Here is a 21,087-nt window from a genome sequence, read left to right on the forward strand (position 1 = left end):
TCAATTCAAAACATAGCATCAGCAAAGGCAAAAAGTCACGAGGTAACCATGCCAAGGACGCATTTCCTTACAATCCCCAACTTGACTCCTGACTGCAATGTAACCTCCACAGGTAGGGCCATCAAGGGGCATGCAGGCAGCTCATGGATTATCTGGGTGGTGGTGGTAGGGGAGTAGTGTTTAGGCTTGAGAGGTGGTTTGGGCTTTGGTTTGGGAGGTGAGGTTTTGGTTTAGGCTTGGGGAGGGTTGGCTCTTCTTGGGAGGGGTTGACGTCTTGAAAGGGATGGGCATAGGCACTTGCAGGGGGTGGGGGGTTAGAAGTGGAAGGGATGTACTTGGGGGGGGAAGCCGATCATTTAGGGGTGTCAAGGGGGAAGGAGTATGAGTAGGAGTAGGTAAAAGGTCAAACTCAGAGAGGAAAACTTTTTTGCACACATGGGGACAGTCATAACAAAAGAGTTTGGGTGTGGAGGGAGAGGGAGTGGTTGGTGTGGATGTCTTGGGTGCGTGTTTGTGGGAGGCATACTTGTGATGGTGGGTGTCTGCTGGGTGGGTGAGTGAGGGTGTTTAGGTGTCTGGGGCTGAGGAGGGTGGAGGTCCTGTGGATGTTGTGGTAGGCAGGTGGCTGTCTGCTGGGGTGTGACTGCAGATATGGTGAATGTGCTACATGCAGGTGTGTCTGTGGTTGTGGTGTCTGTGGGTGTGGTGATTGGAGTGGATGTCTGAGGGTTTGCTGGGGTGATAGTTGGATCTTTGAATGTTGGTGTGCTGTCTGCAGGTGTGTCAGGTGTGGTGTCTGTGATGCTGAGGGTGGTGGCGATTTCAGGTCAGGTTGTGACTTTTGCTGTGTCTGCAGGTGGATGTTGCTTGTGTGTATTCTATGGTGCTTTGGTTTATCTGCACTATCCTTGGATGTTGAGGTGGATGCATGCCTTTCTGTTTGTGTGCTTTGGCTGGGTCGGGGAAGGGGGATTGGGATTGGGAAGAGGAAGGTGGGGGGGATGGTAGACAAAGGGTGACTGGCTGATGTGAGTGTGGAGGTCAGAGCCTGAAATGATTTCTGTAGGCGAGCCAGTGCACCGTGAATGTCCTCCAGGAATGCATTACTCTGTTGTATCTAAGTTGCCAGTCCCTGGATGGCATTCACAATGGTCGACTGAGCCATAGAAATAAATGTAAAATTTAAATTAGCACTTGTATAGCGCACTACTCATCCGTTAGGGTCTCAAGGCGCTGTACTCATACCGCTATGGAACCCCTCCTGGCTTTTCCCTGTGAGGCACCCACTCCTGAGCACCCCCAGGGTGAAGCCAGGAATCCAAGCGCTGTTGGGGCCGTTGTGGAGATTAAGCAAGCTATTGCCCAGAGTTGCAGAGTGGGACCCATGAATTAGATTAGGCACCGAGGCGAGAATTATCTGGTCAAGGGGAATTGAGCCCAAGACCTGCTGAAGCGGGACTTGAACCCTGGTCTTGAGCCAGATCTCTGCTTCAGGGTCTGCCCCTCTAACCATTGAGCCACACTTCTCCAATAGACTTCAGGAGGTCAATAGCCTCCTCACTGAAAGCATCAGGGCCAACAGAGAATGTGGCAGAGGTGCCTGTGGCAAAGGAGATGCCCACCGTCTTGGGTTAGTAGGCACGGCCATCTGGGTGGGGATATACAGGGAAGGTGTTGATAGACAGGAGTGGCGGACAGAGATGGTGCTGGGGTGGTCCCAGATGGGTACGATGTCCACTGAAGGAGGAGTCTGATGATGAAGAACTGAATCCAGTCCCTCCCCTGGCACTTCCCACACCCTCCGGGTCACTGTGTTCCCTCGGTGTTGGTGTTCTCATGACAGGAGGTCCCATGGCCAATAGCTTCCCCACTCTGCTGTGCGCCGTCTCCTTCACCTGCCAATGCTGATGCTGGAAAAAAGAAAGTTAGGTAAGGTCATCACATTCTTAACATACCACCTACATTACACTGTACACATCAATAACATCCCATCTAGTTGTACAACCCTCCCAGGTAATACCAGTTTTGTGCCAACATCATGTCACAAGATACAATGGAAACCCCTCAATACAAACCATGCCACACACCAGCTAAGGTACCTATCTCACAACTACAATACCATGATATCAGTAGAGCTCTCACGCCAACCAGTCCATGACAAGGTGACTTGGCCAGATGGTACTGGGTCCCTATCCACAGAAACTAAGGGGGTCATTATGACCTCAGTGGTCTTTTAGCAAGACCGCAGAGGGACCGCCGTGCGGAAGACCGTCTGTGCAGGCGGTTTGCTGCTCAGTGTATTATGACTGTTGGCTGCTCTCCGTCGTTATTCCGATAGAGAGCCGCCAACAGGCGGTGTTCTGTTGGCGTGGTGGTGTCAGCGGAGCTGCCCCCATGGCTCCCGTCCCCTCCCGGAGGATCGACGGAACAGGTAAGTCGATCGTCAGTAGGGGAGGGGGGTGGGGGGTGTTGTGTGTTGTGTGAGTGCATGGGGGTGTGCGTGTGTGTATGTAGAGGGGTGTGTGAGTGAGTGTATGCTTGCAGGAGTGTTGTGAGTATGGGAATGAGTGCGTGTATGGCTGTGGGTATGTCTGTATGGATGTGTGCGTGTATGTTTGAATGTGGGTGTGCGTGTCTGACTGTTTGTGTGGCTGTGGGCATGTATGTCGGGGTGTGTGCATGTATGTGTTGGTGGTGCCTGCATGTGTGTCGGGTGTGTGTGAGTAATGTTATGTTGGGGGTCGGGGTCGGGGTGGGGAGGGGGGCCCTGCCACCTTTGGGGGGTGGCAGGGGTGGTGGGGGGTGTAGGGGAGGGAGTCAGGGTGGGGGTGGGGGGTGGTGGAGACCCTCTATCAGTGCCAGGGAAGGAATTCCCAGGCACTGATAGTGCTTACCGCCATGGATTTCATGGTGGTTCAAACTGCTGGAAATCCACGGCGGTAAGCCGGGTCCAAATACCGCCGGTGGTATACTGACGGCCGCGGGGCTGGAGACCCAGGTCTCCAGCCCGGCAGGCGGGACGGAGAACTGGCGTATGACCATGGCGGTAACCGCCATGGGCATAATTCACCAAGGTAAGACCGCCAGCCTGTTGGCGGTCTTACCGCCGGTTCTCCGCCATCCAACAGGGTTGTAATGACCCCCTTAGTCAGCCAAAAACCAAGATATGGGAAATAGGGGTAACATTGAGTTCCACATATCACATACAGAAACTCAACACATACTAGCAAGTTGACCTGATGTCATGTACCAGGCAAGGAAACTATAGTAAACACAAGACAGTATACGAGCCATACCCACTTTATGTTACTCAGTTTACAACCTTTACAATGGACATTTTCAATCATACAACTACTCTAATTGTCATAACCAAATTAGGATCATGAAAGAGTCACAACACATGTCACCTACACATGTATCAAGAGTAATGTAGGAAAGGATGATACATACGTGTGGACCAAGTCATTCGAGTCATTGTCCTCCTGAAAGCAAACTATGGCACTCATGCAAGCTCAGAGCATTTACCCACACACAACCACAGGCAGTATATCTACTCTTTCCAGTCAATGGGCACCTGTCATGTGAATGAAGGTGATATACATTTCAACGTATCATGCTTTTATTCCATCAATAGGCCAATGACAGAGTGGCAACATCACTTTCCACACATCAGACATGAGTAGCCTTACATCTGTTTGGGAAAAAATCTGAGACACAAGCCATATCTGAGGCTACCATGACAGGTACACACACCATGATGCAAGCAAAATGCCTGAATATACATACCATTCTACTCACTTGTGTATGTAAACTACCACATCTGCTCCACATTGGTATCGGTGAAAACAATATGTTTCCAGACAACAAGGACTCAAAACAAATCTAAGAGAGCAAAATAAAGTATGTTTATAACTAATAACAATAGGCATTCTTGACAGAACCTTTATATGTACACATGATTTTGGCTAGAACCAGTTTAGACTGTGGATGAGATGTCTTGGCCTATTTATTGTGCCTACAACACTATGCCCCTCATTACAACCCTGGCGGTAAATCCCGCTTACTGCCATGCAGAAGACCGTCAACATACCATTGCGGCTGCGGAATTCCACTACAGGTATTCCGACCCACAGCTCGGAATCCGCCACAATACAGACACCCACACAAGTCCACCACACCAAAGGTCAGTGATAAACTGGCGATAACAAAACCGACACCGTCACGCCAACAAGAATATGCCCACACTATCACGACCCACGAATCAACGCCATTGGCGGTACACACCGTCGTGCTCAAAATACACACACATTTATAAAACACAACCACATTGGACAATTCAAAATACACACACCTGATACACATACACACACCACACCGACACACTCACACCACTATAAAACACCCACCCACCTTACCCACAAACCCTTACTACCAGAAATTTGAAAGCAGGCCAGAGAGAGACACTACCTAAAACAACACCAGCATCCACAGACACAGAACACCCACGGACCTGAAACAACACACACCAACACATCCCCTCACACATCACAACAGACACCATCTCACACATCACCCACACCACATCATGGCATCTCAAAGACACCCCAGGTTTACTGAGGAGGAGCTCAGGGTCGTGGTGGAGGAAATCGTCTGGGTAGAGCCACAGCTGTTCGGATCACAGGTGCAGCAGACATCCATTGCAAGGAAGATGGAGCTTTGGTGCAGAATTGTCGACAGGGTAAACGCAGTGGGACAGCATCCAAGAACACAGGATGACATCAGGAAGAGGTGGAACGACCTACGGGTGAAGGTGCACTCCGTGGTATCCAGACACCAGACCCCCACCACCTCCCCCACCACTAACAACATGGGAGGAGCAAGTCTTGGCAATTATGCATCCTGAGGGCCTCGCAGGAGTAGCAGGAGGACTGGACTCTGGTAAGGCAAATCTTTACTACCTTATCCCCCCACCCCACCTGTATGCCATCACATATTCCCACCCTTACCCGGACACCCATCACCCCAACTACCCACAGATACCCCACCAACACAACCCACACATCACAAAACCAAGCCCTGCATGTAACACCAATGCATGGACACCCATCACCCAAGCATGTCCAGTACAGAGACTCACTCATGCTCCAAAATCACCAATCCCACAAGGACAAAGCCAATAATGCAAGCACAGGAGTAGAGGGTCACTCACCCATTGCACAAGATGGCACACACAGATACAATAACTATGCATTTACACCCCAACAGGACCCCTACCCAACATCACAAAACAAGAGGTGCCAGACATATCCAGTCCCCCCACAGAAGAGGCCCACAGTGATGACAGCAGCTCTGCACGTCTTGATCAAGATGACCAGTCTGGCCCATCTGGGACCTCGGGACAGTCGGTTCTCCTGCCACTGTCACAAGCCACCACAGAGCTTCCCCCTTCAGGAAACACCAACACAGCACCCACCCAGCGGGCCCATCCCTCTTTCCCCAGGACACGTCAATCAGCAGTGTGTCCACCACTACAGGGAACCCAGAAAAACCCACTAATACAGGACGATCAGGGACATGGGGGCATTGGCAGTGAGCACACAGTTCAGGTGACAGAGGCACCGGATAACAGGGAAACTGGGAGGACTGCTGTGCAACAGGGGGGTACAGGCCCAGGGAACCGACACTCCACGAGGCACTCTCCAACATCATGGGAGCTTACCATCATTCCCAGGAGACCATGGCAATGGTACTAGTCAAGTTTCAGGAGACCCAGCGGCTGCAGGAGGAACACTACCTTGGGATCAGGGAGGACTTGAAGTCCATTAACACCACCCTGGTCACCATTGCAGGGGTGCTGGCAGACCTTCTCAACACCAGGAGGGACATAGTGGCACAACAAGGGGCCCCTGACACTAGCCTGGACTATGAACAGCCCTCCACCTCCGCCGGCGCTAGTGGACAGGAGGCACCACCACAAGAACAACAGGACACCAGCACCCCACCCCCTGCAGATGGAGAACCACCCGGCAAACGGTCCCTGAGATCCAGGAACAAGACAGAGAACATCGCCAAGACCCCCGCTAGGAATGAGACCCCCCTGAATGTCCCCCTTCTGTCCCACTATGTCACCCTGTCCATCCTTAAACTGCCATTGCTCCACTTCCTATGCCCCTTTGGACAATGCACCTGTGAAACAAATAGACTGGACTGTGCCATGGACATACCTCCACCATCACCCAAGCCCATTTTACAACCCCCTCCACTTATATGCACAGGAATAAACACACTTCAATCACAAAACAATCTGGAGTCAGTCTGTGCTTTTACTAATGTGTAATTGCAATAACTATGGAAAATAGCAATGTCAATTTACTTGTTCACATACAAATGTAACACAGCTGTAGGCCAGGATTAAACATAGCAGAGGGCACACAGTGGGACCCAGATGTGTGAAATGGAAAATCAAAGTGACAAGTCAGGGTCCATACACTGAGTGAAAATGGCAGACTTATGCTAGCTCATACAATAGTATGAGATGTGGGAAGCAGTGACATCTTCTTACCTGTGTCTCACTGGAAGTATTGCATGATAATGTTGTTTCAGTTGTCGATATCCTCTTCTTCTGCCTCCTCTTCTTTACTGTCCACAGGCTCCACAGCTGCCACAAGACCACCATCTGGCCCATCCTCCTGCAGAAAAGGCACCTGCCATCGCAAAGCTAGGTTGTGCAACATACAGCAGGCCACGATTATCTGGCACACCTTCCTCTGTGAGTAGTATAGAGAGCCACCTGTCAGATGGAGGCACCGGAATCTGGCCTTCAGGAGGCCAAAGGTGTGTTCAATCACCCTCCTAATTTGCCCATGTGCCTCATTGTAGCATTCCTCTGCCCTTGTCCTGGGATTCCTCACTTGGGTCAGTAGCCAGGACAGGTTGGGGTAACCAGAGTGACCTGCAAATGTCAAGGGACAACTGTTAGACACACACTAACTCTTAGGGACAGCCCCATACCCAGACATCTATGTCAACTGTATTGGGACCTTGCGCTCACATTATTAGCCACACACGGTACCTCTGGATTTGTCCTATCACATAAGGGATGCTGCTATTTCTCAAAATGTAAGCGTCATGCACAGAGCCAGGATACTTGACATTGACATGGGAGATGTACTGGTCTGCCAAACACACCATCTGCACATTCATCGAATGGTAGCTCTTCCGGTTTCTATACACCTGTTCATTCCTGCGGGGGGGTACAAATGCCACATGTGTCCCATCAATGACACCAATGATGTTGGGATATGTCCCAGGGCATAGAAATCACCTTTCACTATGGGCAAATCCTCCACCTGAGGGAACACGATGTAGCTGCACATGTGTTTCAGCAGGGCAGACAACACTCTGGACAACACATTAGAGAATATTGGCTGGGACATCCCTGATGCCATGGCCACTGGAAATACCCACTGGCCAGGAAATGGAGTACAGACAGGACCTTCACTAGAGGGGGATTCCTGTGGGATGGCGGATAGATGAAATCAGGTCTGGCTCCAACTGAGCACACAGTTCCTGGATTGTTGCATGATCAAGTCTGTATGTGACTAGGATGTGTCTCTCTTCCATTGTCGACAGGTCCACCAGGGGTCTGTACACTGGAGGATGCCGCCATCTTATCACCTGCCCCAGCAGACGTGCCCTATGGAGGAGAACAGCGAGCAGAGAGTCATCCAACACTGAGGTATCACAATTTGTTATTTGCAGAACCGTTATTAATCCGCAATGTGCCGGTATCTGTCTACATTCCCGGCCTAGATTGGTGTGATGCAGTTAACATCCATACCATGTAGCCTCTTGAAATGGCGGCTGCCTGACCTGTAAGGTGGGACAAGGGGATATGAGGTAACTGCGCTGGCATTGTACACCGTCGCGGTGGGCGGTTGAAAACCGGGGCGCAATTCTGCATTGGTTAACATTGGGCCCTTTGGGTCCCAGGAGCCAATGACGATGTACGCCGGCGGTAATAGTACGCACCGGCGCAGACGTGACCACCATTTTCTGTCTGTTCCCTCACTTGATACCTGACCTTCAACAGGTGAGGACCTACACTGCCAGTGCTGCTGTGACCTGTGTCTGGATGGCTTGAGTGTCTGTGGAAAGGGCCCCTGCCTTCACTTCAGAGGATTTGGAGAAACTAGTGGATGGGGTCCTCCCCCAGTACACGCAACTGTATGGTCCTACAGACAAACATGTCAGTACACCGTGTGCATGCTGCATGGGCAATGCCTGTTTTGAGTGGTGTGGATGGAAGATACATGGGGGGGCTGAGGCCTGCATGTGCGGATGGTGAGTGTCTGTGCATCAGGGCATGGGTGGGAACTGGTGAGCAATGAGTATGATGGTCAGGACGGGTAAGTAATTTCCTTTCCCCCTGTACCACTCCTCTAGGTCAGCACCCACCAGAAGAAGGCTATTTGGCGAGCCATCGCCAAGGACCTCCGGACCCTGGGGGTCTACCACAGACAGAGCACCCACTGCCATAAAAGGTAGGAGGACCTGTGCCGCTGAAGCAAGAAGACGGCGGAGGACCAGCTGGGGATGGCCTCCCAATGTGGGAGGGGTGCCCGTCGCACCATTACCCCCCTGATGTTCCAGATCCTGGCGGTGGCCTATCCGGAGTTGGTGGGCGCTTGAGGTCATCACAGCAGCCACAAGAGGGTGAGTACACTCTCATTTAGCTGACTCTGCACGCATTGCGAGGTGTCTGGGTGGGCGAGGTGGGCAGTGGGTTCCCCTAGGCCAGGGTAAACTTGGTAGGCAAGGTCCCTTGGGGCCAGATGTAGCAAAACGCCAATTTGCGACTTTCAAATTGCGAGTCCCTGCGACTCGCAATTTGCAAGTCGCAAATTGGTATGCAGTACGGTGTCTCAGACACCGACTGCGACTCGCTATGGGGTCGCAATGACCCACCTCATTAATATTCATGAGGTGGATCGCAAATTGCGGCCCCATAGCGAGTATAGGCACTCGCAAACATGGAGGCCTGCTGTCGTCAGCAGACCTCCATGTTCGTGACTGCTTTCAATAAAGCAGTTTTTTTTTTTTTTAAGTGTAGCCCATTTTCCTTAAAGGAAAACGAGCTGCACTTAAAAAAAAAAAAGAAACCTTTAGTTTCGGTATTTTTTCAAGGCAGCGAGTGGTCCCTTGGACCACTCCCTGCCCTGAAAAAATGTTTTTGGGTCCATTCACAAAGTGGAAGGGGTCCCATTGGGGCCCCTTCCAATTTGCGAGTGGGTTACCATCCACTTGAAGTGGATGGTAACTGCGGGTATTGCATACCACTCAGACTCGCAAATAGGAAGGGAACACCCCTTCCTATTTGCGATTCTTAAATGCATATTGCGAGTCGGTACCGACTCGCAATATGCATTTTTGAATAGCAAAGAGGCTTTTGCGCCTCGCAAACGGCGATTTTCGCCGTTTGCGAGGCACAAACCCTTTGCTACATCTAGCCCCTAGTGAGGTAGGCTATGTGGCACCCCAACCCCACCAGTGGTAGGAGCCATCTATACATAGTCAGGCTCCTGTGACTTCCAGGTGTGCAGCAATTGGTCTTAGGCCTCGTACCCCATGGTCAGCTGAAATTTTTAGGAAGAGTCAGTGCATGGCGTAGTGCAGAGGGTTGCTCCATGTGTGTTGTGTCCGCCAACAGTAATGGTGATGCATTCACTGAACATGTCTTTCTTCTGTCTCCCCCCCACCTTTTTGTGGTCTCCCTGTTCTTGTGTGCAATAGCATCATCAGGCGGAAGAGCACTGGCACTGGAGTCAGAGGGAGCTGCAACCAACTTGGCCTTGGAGGGTGAAGCAATGGAGTCTGAAGCCACCATCGGGATGGAGGGCGAGGGGAGCTCCACGACGGGGACAGGAGCAGACAGCAGTGACAGCAACTCCTCCTCTGATGGGAGCTCCCTTGCAGTGGTGGGCACCTCTGTGCCCACCGCATCAACAGGTACAGCTGCCAACCCCCCTACCAGCACCGCCCTCCCAGCAGCCCCTCAGCATGTGTCCCATGCCCGCTCATCCAGGAGGGTGGGCATCTCCTTCGCCCCAGGCACCTCAGGCCCTGCCCCAATCAGCCCTGCTGACCTCAGTGAGGAGGCTATTGACCTCCTGAGATCCCTCACTATTGGGCAATCTACCATTGTGAATGCCATCCAGGGTGTAGAGAGGCATTTGCACCACACAAATGCATACCTGGAGGGCATTCATTCTGGGCAGGCAGCCCAACAGAGAAAATTTCAGGCTCTGGCCTCAGCACTGATGGCAGGCATTGTCCCTGTGTCCAGCCTCCCACCTCTAACTTCCTCCACCCAGACCCAATCCCCTGTACCTCAGCCTATCCCAAGCACACCATCAGACCAGCATGCACACACATCAACACACAAGAGTGGACATGGCAAACATAAGCACCACACATCCCAGAGGCACTCACACAAGCACCATCCCCATGCAGACACAGCAACATCCACTGCCTCCACTGTGTCCCCCTCCTCCACATCCTCCTCCTCCCTCCCTGTCTCGTCTCCACTCACACCTGCATGCACTACATCCTCAGCCACTCTGAGAACCAGGCTCCCTCCAGAACCAGTGGAGACTGTTATCCACTTGAGAAACTGTGGCTTTGCACTCCACAGGATAGAGCAGTGGGCAAACCACCGACTGGAGACGCCTGAGAGACTGTGGCTTTGCACTCCCCAGGATCGAGCAGTGGGCAAACCACCCACTGGAGAGATTTGAGAGACTGTGGCTTGGCACTCCCCAGGATCCAGCAGTGGGCATGGAGCCCCCTCGTGCAGCAGTGGCGTCGTGCATTCATCAGGCTGAGGTGCCCCCCCTCCCCCTGAGGTGCCTGTGTATTTTTGATCTGTGTTCTCTCCGTTTCCAGTCAGGTATCATTTGTGGGCTTCGCCCATGCATTTTGGGCCCAGTGGTCCACGGACAATGATTGGTACACTATCCGGACTTGTGTAGTTAGTGTACATACTGAATTTGTACATACTGAATTTGGACTTGTGACTAATGGATTTTTCATGATTACAATTGTTACAATCATTTCCTTTTGTCCTTGTGTTCTTCCAGGGGGTGGGGGGTTTATATGTAATGTTGATGCATGTATTTGTGTGTATGTTGTTGTGTGTGAGGGTGAGGGTGGGGGTGTTGCGTGTTGCGTGTGTGTGTGTCACTCTCTTTCCTCCCCCCTCCCCTGTGTTGTAGGTGCAGTACTCACCGTAGTCTCCGCTGCCGCCGTTCATACTCCTGGTAGAAGAGGAGGTAAACCAACATAGGTAACACCTGAGGTTCGTGCTCCGTGCCGTCCTGGTTCCTCGTTAGGTGTCGAGAGGTGAGTGGTTTCCCTTCTGTGTACTGTTTCCGCTGTGCTTTTGATAGCGTTGGTTCCACCCCGGAAAAGGTGGTGAATAGTTGTCTTGAAATAGAGTGGGCGGTACTTTGTCTTCCGCCTGTCTGTTGGCAGTTACCGCTGCTGTGTTTTTTTTCTACCGCTGTGGCGGTCGGAGTGTTAAAGTGGCTGTCTATGTTGGAGGTTTCCGCCACAGTCGTAATTCCATTTTTTTTTCTGCCGGCCTGTTTGCGGTATTACTGCCGCTTTAACACCGACTGCCAGGGTTGTAATGAGGGCCTATGTCTAAGGAAATAGCTGTGTGGCTAGTTCCCACCTACAAAATGTAAACATGGTACTAACATCCATAGCTTTGACACCAATGTGTGTTATTCAATAGGAGTATAGCAATACCTCCATGGTCACCAACATGTAGGATGTCTACTCAGATGACATATTACAGAGGCCAATTTACATCCCTCACTTACCAAGGGGATTCACCCTGTAATAGCCCAGATTAATTTTGCATGTGTGGCATGTGAAATGTCAGATGGACTCACATGATACTGTCAGTCACCAGAAATTTCTTGAAAAGTAGGAATGAATTCCAAATGTCAGACCCTATATTCAGAGAGCAAGGACAACTTACCATCATGATATAGAGACCTGCAGGTGGAAAGCAAGAACCAGCAGGGATTGAAAAGCTGTGTAGTGGTACACAGCTGACAGTCACAATGGCATTATCAAATGCTTCTGTACAGAGGGAACAACATAGGAGAATAATTTTGTTCCCATACAAATCAGTATGTGCACACTGTGTACCAATGTAGCGGACTGTATATTTATGTGTTCCCTGGAGATCTTGGACCCCTTGCACTTACCAATTTGTTACAGCTTACACTATTTCACAGCATGCACTGATCTGGTATAAGGATGAAGATGTGCAAAGTCTGTACTCAACCCCTTGTCACTGCTTTGCTGCTCTCAAATGCCCATCCAAGTCTGGGTAGAACACAGCCAATGTGCGGGCCATTAGAGGGTTCAAGGTCCAACAGGCACCCCTACCTCCTTGGAAGGACATCCTAAGCTGGGCCTCTGTGGTCTTCCGGAGCTAGCGTCTCAGGTTCTCCCACCGCTTCCTACAGAGGGTGCTGTACTGGCTGTGGACCCCACGGGTCTATACTTTCTTGGCGCTGGCATGCCAAATCCCATTTTTCTGATGGGTGTTGACCTGCATGGATGACACAGATAAAAAGAGAATCTCATGTCCACATACACTATACCAAAACAAGCAGGCTTTAAATAAAAGTTAGTACAACTAGCCTTTCTCAGACTGCCTTCTACATCCCCTTAAATGAGAGATGACCATCTGCAGTCACGTCATGTGTGATAATGAGACAGGCATAAACCATGCATATCCAGCACCAGGTGTCACCTTGAAACATGTGACCAGACCATAAGCATATCTCTAACATGGTATATCTTTCCAAATAATTTGCATACCACCTTCAATGATCATGTATTATAGTCTGCATTTGGGTCAGGTTACATACTTCACACAGTCTCTACTATGTCTCAGGGTTGAAAATCTATCTTCGCACATATGATCATGCCCTTCGACCCACACGTATTGCCACAATCCGTATTTCTAACTTGTTTCTTGGCCATCGTACACTTCACCCTTCACAAATTGCATTTGCATTGCAATTACGTGTTTCTCTGGTGCAGCACAGAGCTGTCCATACAGGGGTAGGAACTCCTCAACAAGCTTCTCAAGCTCCTCTGAGGAGAAGCAGGGGCACTATCACCTATGGGATGTGTCATGATTGCTCACAGAGGCAGTAAACAGCAGCTCCAGTCATGTGGGTCTTGCTGGCAGCAGTGTCACGAGTCAGATGAAATATGAATGAGATGGCGGTCACGTCCGCCACGTAAAAGACCATCACCACCAGCGGACATCACCATTGTCCCAAGGCTGCCAATGGCAGTATTGTGTTCCAATTGCAAAGTCCACAGCAGTTGTTTCCACCTACCGCCATGACAACATCGGTCGGCGGAGTTAGGTCACTTCCTAATGTCCAGTACAGTGGGTAAGGCAGCTGCAATTTTAAGGCTCATATATGAACAAAAAGGTATTAGAATTTGTGCCACAAGTTGTGAAATATATCTTTGACATTGTGTTCCCTGCTGGCTTTGAGAAAACATGTAGAGATGTGCATGTATTATGTACAGGATGTAACATTGATGTGTCTTGAGTAATATACCTGTAGTAGCGTAGTCTGCAGAGCAATGACAATATGAAATATGTTATATGTGTACCATATATGTGAAACATGTTAAAAGTGGTATTGTCACACAGACTGTCAGTGACATGCTGCTCCATTTATAAAAAATGTTAGGGAAAAGGGATGTGAATACAGTAATAAGCCATTATTTGCATAGGCATGTTCTGTGTACAATGTTTTAACAGTTTCATGTGGCATTTTAGAGTATTATATGTGACATAGGAGTAAACATACTTATGCTGTACAGAATGAGTGATACACATACATTCTGGTTTTCTACCACACAGTTACCCTGGCATGAGAAGAGCAAGAGAACACCTAGGGCCAGATGTAGCAAAGGGTTTTACCCATTCTGTCCTTATAGGAAAATGTGTTCGTACATATGGCCCCTAGTGTACTGTCTACTTGCAGACCTGCAGACCATGGAGGAGTGACGTGATTCAGATCTACCACCTGGATAGGCATACAATCATGGATCTCTGTCCATGGAGTCAGATCTGATTCCTGCCATTTGTAAACCTTATAGCATAATACCTATTGTACAGGTTATGTCAGTGCTGCACTTCCTGGCCACAGGCTCCTTTCAAAATAGGATGACTCAGCCTATGTTCAGTCTGGTTTTAAAGGCTGTCCTTTCTGCTTTGTTTGGACACCTGGACAGCTATATCGGATTTCCATAACATAAAGATTTGGCCCATGTAAGGGCTGATTTTTATGCTTTGGGACACATCCCACATGTGGTTGGAGCCACTGATGATACCCGGGTAGCCTTAGTTCCCCCAAATGCAAATGGACAGATTTATAGACATAGGAAATACTTCTACTTCATTAATGTCCAAGTGGTCTGTTTGGCTGACCTCTACATTTCACAAGTTTGTGCAAGAAACCCAGGGTCAGTCCATGATTCCTTCATCATGCAGAACAGCAATGTCCCACTGCTGATGACACAACAATACACAGGGAGGGCCTGGTTGGTTGGTAAGTCATGTATGGTACATTTTATCTGCTACCAGATATGTGGATGTCCAAGATTTATGTTTGGATTTTTGTAACTCTTCCTTACAGGAGACTCCAGCTACTTAAACCACCCTTGCTTGCTGATACAAGTGAGTTACCCAACTACGCATCAGGAGGTCCACTTCGATGAGGCCCATTGAAGGACAAAATGTTTGATGGAGCAGACTTTTGGGCTTCTGAAGGCAAGATTCCATAGCATCAATACGTCTGGAGGAGCGCTCCTCTACACACCCAACAAGGTATGTCAAATCATTGTTGCCTGCTGTATGCTCCACAACTTCGCCCTGAGACGTCAAATCCCATTTATACCAGATGAGGGGGAGCAGCACTTCCTGGGGCTGAGAATGATGAGGATGAAGCCAGAGACATCAGGGCTGATCTCATCAATCAGTACTTCACCAGGCTTTAGGTATGTTTTTTCAATTAAAGTGACTCAGTCAGGTATTGGTGAGCTTAGGAATGCTTGATAAGGGTCTTAGTGTGACCATCAGAGAGTTCATGAGTAGATTCAAAGCCCAAAACTCAAATGTGCATGCAGAATGGTATATGGAGTAGTGCGCAGCTTTTTGATCAATATAGTCCAAGTTTATCACAATGCACATTCAGAGTTATAATCGTATATATGAATTGGATGTGCAATGTTTTTATATCAATGCGGCCTATACCTTATGTTTGACAATTACAATTTGCAGATTAATTGACAAGGTCATCCTCATTTGGCAATATCAGACAGTGTCACAGGCAGATGGGATTTGCAGACTTACAATGAAGGTGAACATGGATTGAACCAGGTATTGTCAGGTATGAGATTTGTGGTGTGTGAGTGATATGCTCAGACTGTCAGGACAGTAGGATGGTAGTGTCCTATTCCATACTAAAGATCTGGTCCCCATGGGAAGTGGGGACAATGGCGCCATGCATGTGGTCTTGTGTCTCTGACACATGTCATCCTCTGCTGTCTATAACCTCAACAATCAGAATGGGTTGCGTTGGTAATAATAAACTTGTATGTAGCTTTCAGTGTGTTTTCTCAGTGCATGTGTATCAAGATTGACATAGGTGAGTGACAAGCCTACAGATACCTGACCATGGTAGGTGGAAGGTTCCATGACTGGAGGCATTTGTACTGACCTCTGTCTCTTTCATGGGGTGTGGACATTTGGGAGGTATGATATGGGTATGTGATAGGGCTTTAGCTGATGATACATTGAATAAATATGTCTGTCTATTCAGATAGTGAAAGACTGACACGCCCCTAACTTCAGAAGTCTGCGCGGTGCTAGTGATTGACATCTATGCTGAAACACTGAAGTGTACACCAGTACTTCACTGTGTGCATTCTCTCAACTTATATGTGGGAAAGTTCAATAACAGTAATTTGAGTCATGATTATCGTGTAGAGTAGATTTGAGATGGAACAAAACAAAGGTACATTTAATGGAAACATTTTGTGTAGGAGGTGTCATAGATGACAGTCAAATATGGTTGCTAAATTACTCTCACACACGATCAGTGGTTAAGTGGTATTTAATGAGGAGTGCACAACAAAATGAGTGAGTTGGATCAAAAATAACACAAACTAAAATAGTAAAGGGTTCAGTCATGGTGGATTAAAACATCAGGGTTTCAGGACAGTCAACAGGGTGAATCAGTGCAATCAGTGCTACACAAGATGAACCAATCAGTAGGGGTTCACTTCCTTGCAGTGGTTTTAGTCTTGGCATCCTGGATGTTTCCGGCGATGTCCACATTTGCAGGGGTTTCTTCGGCTACGTAGGCTGGGGTGTCTAAGTCATATTCCTCCCCTGGCAGGGTCTCCATTTCACTAGCGGCCTCAGATGTAGAAGGGATAGATATTTCATTGCTAGTGGAAAGGGCTAGCTGTTGGGTACAAAACCTACTCAGTGTGGTATTCAAGTCTCTCAGCACCCCTGCAATGAAAGTCAAGTGGCCATTTTTGGCCTGCCACTGCTGCATGACTATCTGGTGTTTGTCCCTCTCCAGCTGCGCTTTCCCCCCATCATGTTAACTACCTGGCCCATCAAGCCTTGAGATTGTTGGTAAGCTCCCAAGACTTGAGAGATGATGTCCTGACTAGTTGTCCCTAGCAGCCTCCATCCACTGACCCACACCATACCTTCCATGTGCCGTACCCCAACATGCCTGTGCCCCAGGAGTCTATGTGGGCAGTGTGAGGCTCACAGTTGTTGACTGACCAGGTGTCCTAGATGGGCCATCTTCGTCCTCAGCGTCCGCACATCCAAGGGTGTTTTCCTCAATGGGGCCTTCGTCCAGAAGGGTATTGGCAGTCTCCGTTATCCTTTCCATGGCTAGGTTATCTGTAAGAGAATTGGAATACACAGTTGCTGAAAGTAATGCAGCAAGTCATGTCAAAGTTTGACTGCTAGTCATGCTATGTGACATGCACACAAAGACTTTACATGATCCCCTGATATAACAATGATACCTGCTTCCAAATCTGGGTTAGAACTATATGGGCCACAGGGATTTCCAAATGCATACACCTTGCTACAGGATCTTGGAGTATCTTGGTGAATATATGACTGTTCATTGACTCATATCTTGTCTGATTAGACACATGACAATATAAAGTTTTATCTTAGTTAGGTGGTGTAGAGCATCATTGATTCACAAAACAATTGCACAATGTCCGATTGTAACAGAGCGGGCCAACAGTATAGGTGTAGCCATCATACCTAGGCCTCTATATGGGTGTGGATCCCACTTCCTAAATTGGTCCCCACCAGGTGAATATATGACATTGTTTGGATGGTGATTAAAAGGCCAGTTTAGTATGGAACACAGCTGTAGGTGTGTGTTGCTTGTATTAGTACTGGCAGATGACCATAGCATTGATGTAATTGGCATTCTCTGTACAATTGTGGAGCATTCGGGTAGGTTGAATTGATCAAGGCTATTTCACTTGTAGTACACTGTTCTGTTTTTTTTTACATGTGATAAAGTGCATGCTGGGAATTGTAGTGCTGTCAGTCCATGTACTACCCATGCCAGACACAGACAGACACAGACAGTGTGTCCCCAGGTGAGTTTAATTGACATGTGGGATGCCAGGGAGGGGTATTTGGACATTTTGACAAAGGGGTGGTGAGTGGGTTGCCTGTTAAAATGGCATAAGGTGATCAGTGAGCATGCAACTTTTTTTGTGAGATTATTGGTTTAGTGGCCTACCAGACTCCATTCCCCCCAAGTATTCCTGTCAGGCCCTCAGGATGCAGAATGTCTAAGACCCTCTCCCCTCATAATGTAAAAGTAGGGGGAGGAGGTGGGGACCTATCGCCAGACTTGAGGACCACCTGCTAATGCCTGGAAGCCATGGAACACAACTTCCGCTGGAGGTCGTTCCACCTCTTCTCATGTCCTCACTTGTGCATGTGTAGCTGCCTATAGAATTCACCCTGTCAACTATTCTTTGCCACAGCTTTATTTTCCTAGCTATTGATGTTTGCTGGACCTTTGTTCCAAATAGGTGTGGCTCTACTCTGATGATTTCGTCCACCATGACTCTCAATTCATCATCTGGGAAACGGGGATGTTTTTGTGGGGACATGGTAGTGGTAGATGAGACAGTGAGTAAGTAAAAATGAAATGAAAAATCCGATGTGGCTCTTCCACAGAGCGGAGGAGTGCCACCCCCACCAGAAGCAGCAGCTGCAAACCTTTTACTGAAAAATGAGAATAAACTGTGTTTATTATCGTTTTGTAGTAAAAGGATCGGGCCACAGGCTGTAAGGAGACTGAGGCGAGTGCACTGTGTACTTCCCTCAATGTGCATGATTATTTGGCTGGCCTTCTTGGGCCAGCCAAACACACATGCGCACAGGGCTCTCTCAATCCCGGCACTGTGTTGCCAGGCTGAAGAGAGCAGGCACAGGCTCCCAGTCTGCCTGGAAGCACCCTGGCTGGGCAGTCCTAGCCCATCCTAACGCTGCTGTTAGCAGAATCAGTATTGGCTGCAGGGCAGGCTGGGAGCCTGTGTCTGCAGCTGAGGAGCCAGAGGAGCGGCGCAGTGGTGGCGGCAGTGACAATCCAGGTAAGTGTTTTTTTTTTATATTAAATCCCGCCTGCGCGCCACCCCGCCCTCCCCTAGAAAGCACTGCTAGCCACTCCTGTGAAAAATAATTTTGTGATGAGTTGTGGATGCTGTGATATGAGTGGGTGACAGGTGGTGTATAATGTGTGGGGTACTAATTTGTGTGTTGGGTGTGTTGTGCAGGTATGAGATGAGTGCTGTGTGAAATGTGTAGGGGTGTCTATCTATGCTTTGTAATATATTTTTGTACAGCCTCTATCTGGCTGTCTATAGCATTTGTGATGTAAGGATTGTGGGGTGTTAAGGGGTGTGTTTATAATGCAATTTAAATGTGTGTTGGGTGTGAAGATGTGTGACAGGTATGGGGTTTTCAAACTATCTAATGTGGTGTGTGTAATATTGTAGTGACCGCCGCTATTCGTTTTCTACCAGGGAAGAACTGCTATAGTGATTTGTGGATCGTAATATGATTGGAGGTTTTTTGGCAGGCAGGCGGTGCTCTTTCCCACCCTCCAGTGTCCTGGCAGTTTCAGAAATTTGGCTGGATTTTGGCAGGCTTCGTTGTAAGAGTCTTAATACGGTGGTCAGATTACCACAAACATAGCATTCTTTTGGTGGCCCCCACCGCAGCGGTCTTGCCAAAAGAGCACCAAACTCGTAATCAGGCCCAAAGTCTGGTACAGAAGGTTATTAGGGTGTTTTAGGTCACTCTGCTCTGATGGTGCAGAATGTTTTCATAGCATTCTAGTCTGCTCTAGGCATCACAGCCATTAAAGTTGGATTCACAGTTACAGACCTTTTCTTTTGGCGTAGGTGTATCACATGGAATTAAGCCTTCAATGGCTGGCTATAAATCTAATATATTATAACATTTTATTTTCACACACACAAATGTCCTAATAGCATAATAACATGCTTTAGCAGGGTATTGAAGCCATTCAAAGAGCCACTCCCTTGTTATGGGCCATCACTTTTAGGTTAACCACATAACAAAAGAATGGCTCTTTGATGGTGTGTAGAGTCTGCTGAGGTGGGCAATCGGGTTTGTGAACACTAGGAGATTATGTGACACCCATGATATCCAACATACAATTTTCTCCATCCTTTCTAACTTTTATTCATGAAAGTTGTCTTTAACAAGAAACTGTTTTTTTGTTGTTTCTTGAATATGTTTACATTTTTTGTCTTATTTTTAATTATTGGAGATTCAACTAAATTTAACTAGAAAGCAGGGCTTTAAATGTCAATTAAAAAAAATACAAATACACCTTTTATTGCATCTCCCTTTCGGAGTCGCCAACAGCAGGTCTTGAGCTACTGTTCTCTGTTCTTCAACAGAGACCATTTTAGCATATATTTCGATCAACACAAAAACAAATCCACATGTAACGGATTGCTGTCTTCGCTGAAGACGTAGGCAACATTCTCTGGAAGACTGGCTGGACAATCTGGAAGGTAGTAGATGAAGAAAACATTTCCTCTTCACTACGGTTTCTTTGGCAGCATTGCACTGAGTGGAATGCCAAGCATTCTGGTGTTTTCTCATTCTACATGTCCATTAGTATTTTTTCCACTACCTTAGGAAACTACACAGAGGCAGAGGTTACATGCTAATATTTTCACCAAGACTTTTTTCTCTCCTGCATGGATTGAAAAGAAGCCAGAAACCATGGATTGGGAAGAAATCCTAGATTGCCCCTGATCTACTTCTTGTTTTTTTTTTCCTATGTACTCTTCTCCAAGTGTTTCTTTTTTAATTCTATCAAAACAACAAGTTCAAACCAGCAGAAAAAAACAGTAACACACCTAGGCCCTCATTATGACATTGGCAGTAAATCTCACTTACCGCCACTTTGACTGCCACCAACTTACCACCACCACAGCAGATATCCGTCCACCATATTATGACACATACACACCAATCCATCACTATTCAGCTACATGCACAATTCCGCCAGTCCAAAGGTCAGTGATGTTGTGGCGGTATCAAAACCCACACCGTTACACCAACAGAACAAAGCCCATCACATTATGACCCACGAATCACCACGGCGGACATTCAATGGCGGTAACCAATTTGCAGTACATACCACTGCACTCAAAATACACACACTCAAACAAAACACTACATTGGACAATTCAAACAGCACACACCTGACACCCATACACACACCACGCCCACATACCCACACCACTATAAAACACCCACCCACAACCCTTTACCATTAAAAACCATTGGCACGAGACAGACACCATGACCACAGACAAAACCAGATTCACACACTTCCTACACCTATACACCACCCACGCACCCCA

This window comes from Pleurodeles waltl, chromosome 5 (assembly GCF_031143425.1).
Source record: "Pleurodeles waltl isolate 20211129_DDA chromosome 5, aPleWal1.hap1.20221129, whole genome shotgun sequence".
In the NCBI taxonomy this organism is placed as follows: Eukaryota; Metazoa; Chordata; class Amphibia; order Caudata; family Salamandridae; genus Pleurodeles; species Pleurodeles waltl.